The sequence below is a fragment of the Heterodontus francisci genome, unplaced genomic scaffold (assembly GCF_036365525.1).
Source record: "Heterodontus francisci isolate sHetFra1 unplaced genomic scaffold, sHetFra1.hap1 HAP1_SCAFFOLD_1943, whole genome shotgun sequence".
Classification (NCBI taxonomy): Eukaryota; Metazoa; Chordata; class Chondrichthyes; order Heterodontiformes; family Heterodontidae; genus Heterodontus; species Heterodontus francisci.
This window is the reverse complement of record NW_027141422.1, coordinates 1-5,000: the sequence shown is the minus strand read 5'-3', so window position 1 is coordinate 5,000 and position 5,000 is coordinate 1.

Here is a 5,000-nt window from a genome sequence, read left to right as displayed (position 1 = left end):
CCGGGGCAAATTTTTCCGCTTGATCGCCCTTCCACTGGTTAACCATTTGCCCTTTCGGACTTAGTCTCTGGACATTATTCGACGGATTTTCTGGTTAACCATTTGCCCTTTCGGACTTAGTCTCTGGGCATTATTTTCGACTTTTTGGTTAATGATTTCACACTTTTTACTTACTTTTGCGCTTTTTGGTTAATGATTACTCTGCTTACTGGTTAATTATTTGCCCTTTCGGACTTAGTCTCTGGACATTATTTTCGAGTTTTTGGTTAATGATTTCACACTTTTAACATATTTTTGCGCTTTTTGGTTAATGATTACTCTGCTTACTGGTTAACCATTTGCCCTTTCGGACTTAGTCTCTGCACATTATTTTCGACTTTTTGGTTAATGATTTCACACTTTTAACATATTTTTGCGCTTTTTGGTTAATGATTTCATACTTTTTACTTACTTTTGCGCCTTTTGGTTAATGATTACTCTGCTTACTGGTTAACCATTTGCCCTTTCGGACTTAGTCTCTGGACATTATTTTCGAGTTTTTGGTTAATGATTTCACACTTTTTACTTACTTTTGCGATTTTTGGTTAATGATTACTCTGCTTACTGGTTAACCATTTGCCCTTTCGGACTTAGTCTCTGGACATTGTTTTCGACATTTTGGTTAATGATTTCACACTTTTAACTTAATTTTGCGATTTTTGGTTAATGATTACTCTGCTTACTGGTTAACCATTTGCCCTTTCGGACTTAGTCTCTGGACATTGTTTTCGACATTTTGGTTAATGATTTCACACTTTTAACTTAATTTTGTGCTTTTTGGTTAATGATTTCATACTTTTTACTTACTTTTGCGATTTTTGGTTAATGATTACTCTGCTTACTGGTTAACCATTTGCCCTTTCGGACTTAGTCTCTGGACATTATTTTTGGGTTTTTGGTTAATGATTTCACACTTTTTACTTACTTTTGCCCTTTTTGGTTACTGATTACTCTGCTTACTGGTTAACCATTTGCCCTTTCGGACTTAGTCTCTGGACATTATTTCGAGTTTTTGGTTAATGATTTCACACTTTTAACATATTTTTGCGCTTTTTGGTTACTGATTTCATACTTTTTACTTACTTTTGCGCCTTTTGGTTAATGATTACTCTGCTTACTGGTTAACCATTTGCCCTTTCGGACTTAGTCTCTGGACATTATTTTCGAGTTTTTGGTTAATGATTTCACACTTTTTACTTACTTTTGCGATTTTTGGTTAATGATTACTCTGCTTACTGGTTAACCATTTGCCCTTTCGGACTTAGTCTCTGGAGATTATTTTCGAGTTTTTGGTTAATGATTTCACACTTTTTACTTACTTTTGCGATTTTTGGTTAATGATTACTCTGCTTACTGGTTAACCATTTGCCCTTTCGGACTTAGTCTCTGGAGATTATTTTCGAGTTTTTGGTTAATGATTTCACACTTTTTACTTACTTTTGCGATTTTTGGTTAATGATTACTCTGCTTACTGGTTAACCATTTGCCCTTTTGGACTTAGTCTCTGGACATTATTTTCGGGTTTTTGGTTAATGATTTCACACTTTTTACTTACTTTTGCGATTTTTGGTTAATGATGACTCTGCTTACTGGTTAACCATTTGCCCTTTCGCACTTAGTCTCTGGAGATTATTTTCGACTTTTTGGTTAATGATTTCACACTTTTAACTTAATTTTGTGCTTTTTGGTTAATGATTTCATACTTTTTACTTACTTTTGCCCTTTTTGGTTAATGATTACTCTGCTTACTGGTTAACCATTTGCCCTTTCGGACTTGGTCTCTGGACATTATTTTCGAGTTTTTGGTTAATGATTTCACACTTTTTACTTACTTTTGCGATTTTTGGTTAATGATTACTCTGCTTACTGGTTAATTATTTGCCCTTTCGGACTTAGTCTCTGCACATTATTTTCGAGTTTTTGGTTAATGATTTCACACTTTTAACATATTTTTGCGCTTTTTGGTTACTGATTCATACTTTTTACTTACTTTTGCGCCTTTTGGTTAATGATTACTCTGCTTACTGGTTAACCATTTGCCCTTTCGGACTTAGTCTCTGCACATTATTTTCGACTTTTTGGTTAATGATTTCACACTTTTAACATATTTTTGCGCTTTTTGGTTAATGATTTCATACTTTTTACTTACTTTTGCGCCTTTTGGTTAATGATTACTCTGCTTACTGGTTAACCATTTGCCCTTTCGGACTTAGTCTCTGGACATTGTTTTCGACATTTTGGTTAATGATTTCACACTTTTAACTTAATTTTGTGCTTTTTGGTTAATGATTTCATACTTTTTACTTACTTTTGCCCTTTTTGGTTAATGATTACTCTGCTTACTGGTTAACCATTTGCCCTTTCGGACTTAGTCTCTGGAGATTATTTTCGAGTTTTTGGTTAATGATTTCACACTTTTTACTTACTTTTGCGATTTTTGGTTAATGATTTCACACTTTTTACTTACTTTTGCGATTTTTGGTTAATGATGACTCTGCTTACTGGTTAACCATTTGCCCTTCGGACTTAGTCTCTGCACATTATTTTCGAGTTTTTGGTTAATGATTTCACACTTTTTACTTACTTTTGCGATTTTTGGTTAATGATTTCATACTTTTTACTTACTTTTGCGATTTTTGGTTAATGATGACTCTGCTTACTGGTTAATTATTTGTACTTTCGGACTTGGTCTCTGGACATTATTTCGACTTTTTGGTTAATGATTTCACACTTTTAACATAATTTTGCGCTTTTTGGTTAATGATTACTCTGCTTGCTTGTTACTGATTTCCCCTTTCGGACTTGATCTCTGGCCGTTCTTTTCGACCTTTTTGGATCAGGTTTCCACACTCTGAAATTATTTTGGGCTCACTGATTAGGCGAGATCAAGGGGGCATGCCTGGGCACTTTGGGCTCAGTTTGGGAAGGCGGCGTCCGTGTGCTCCTCCGCCCTTCCCGCACTTGCGGCTAGGTTTGCCAAACTGCGCTGACCCGCAGCCCTGCCTTTTTGCCCACGGCACGGAACGACTCAAGTCTGGCTCCGTTCCAGGCCGTTGCCTCCGGCTGCCCGCCGTCCGGCCGGCCTGGGACGTACCCCGGCTGACGGCGCCGGAGCCCCTCTAGCAGCCACCGGTGCCGCGGGCCAATGGGTCCGGGCGTTCCGGAGCTATCGGTGGGGAAGTGCTCTCCCCTTTTCCTGACGCCGTTCGCCCGAGCAGAGGTGCAGCCTGACGGGACTGCTGTCGCCTTCCGCGGCGCACCGGCCCCTTTCACCTGCCGTCGACCGCGCGGAGCTCGGACCTTCCTCCCCGAAGTTATGGCCCCGGCGCCGGAGGGTTCCCGGGGCCGGGCATTCAGCGGGGTGAGTCTTCACCTTCCCGGTCAGCCTGCGGGGTCGGTGCGCCGGCACTCGACGCGGGAGGGTCCCCTCTTTCCGTAGAGCCCCGCCCGGTGCCGATCGGCCGGCGGATTGCGGAGCGAACCGCGCCTGACCGACGGGCCTCGGAAACCCGTTGCAGTCGACGGGGGGGAACCGGACAGCGGGACGAGGTGCCGATTCCACCCGCAGATTCGATCCCGAAATCCCGCGGGATTCGGCGGTCCGACCCGACAGATTCAAACGTCGCCCGGGCGGCCCCCAGCGGTCGGGCCGGCCTGGTTCCGCCACCGCCCGATGCCCCTCGCCCCCGGCTACCGCCGACCGCGCCGACCGAGGGAATGCGGCCGGACGTCCGGCGGCAATCGGCCGGAAAGCGGTATGGCCATTTCCTACTGTCCCTCGGACGGGCAGAGGGGCGGCGCCGGGGCACTCGCGGACCAGGCCGCGCCCCTCCGAGCCCTACCGCCTGCCGTCGACCGCGCGGGGATCGGACCTCCCTCCCCGAAGTTATGGCCCCGGAGCCGGAGGGTAGCCGGGGCCGGGCATTCAGCGGGGTGAGTCTTCACCTTCCCGGTCAGCCTGCGGGGTCGGTGCGCCGGCACTCGACGCGGGAGGGTCCCCTCTTTCCGTAGAGCCCCGCCCGGTGCCGATCGGCCGGCGGATTGCGGAGCGAACCGCGCCTGACCGACGGGCCTCGGAAACCCGTTGCAGTCGACGGGGGGGGGGGAACCGGACAGCGGGACGAGGTGCCGATTCCACCCGCAGATTCGATCCCGAAATCCCGCGGGATTCGGCGGTCCGACCCGACAGATTCAAACGTCGCCCGGGCGGCCCCCAGCGGTCGGGCCGGCCTGGTTCCGCCACCGCCCGATGCCCCTCGCCCCCGGCTACCGCCGGCCGCGCAGACCGAGCGAATGCGGCCGGACGTCCGGCGGCAATCGGCCGGAAAGCGGTATGGCCATTTCCTACTGTCCCTCGGACGGGCAGAGGGGCGGCGCCGGGGCACTCGCGGACCAGGCCGCGCCCCTCCGAGCCCTACCGCCTGCCGTCGACCGCGCGGGGATCGGACCCTCCTCGCCGAAGTTATGGAGGTAAGACCGGGAGGCTGCCCAGGGTCGGGACTTCAACCGGCTGCCGCCACCCTTTCCCGCCTGTCCCACGGGCTCGGAGATCCAGGCCCTGCAAAGACCCTCCGGTCGCCACCCGACAGGTGCTTTACCGGAGAAATCGTAAACCGGCGTCAGGGCCGGACCTGTCCCGCAGAGGGCAGCCTGCGCCCTTATGCTTTCCCTTTTGCTTTGGCCCCGCAGTAGCAAATGGTTCACCGATAAGTCGGGAACCCACACGCCCGGCCCCACCCGCCCATCCTTCCGCAATGCATCGCCTAGACACACGCACCAAGGGCGCTCTCCTTCCCCGCCTCCCACATCCCACAGGATGTGCCCTCAGACCACGGCGCCCACACAACCACCCACCCACCCACCCAACCTTCCTAAACACGCCGGCAAACATGCATCGAAACACGGCCACCTTCGCAAATTCACCCCCACGCCGACTATTAAGCCCGGCAAGACTCATTGCA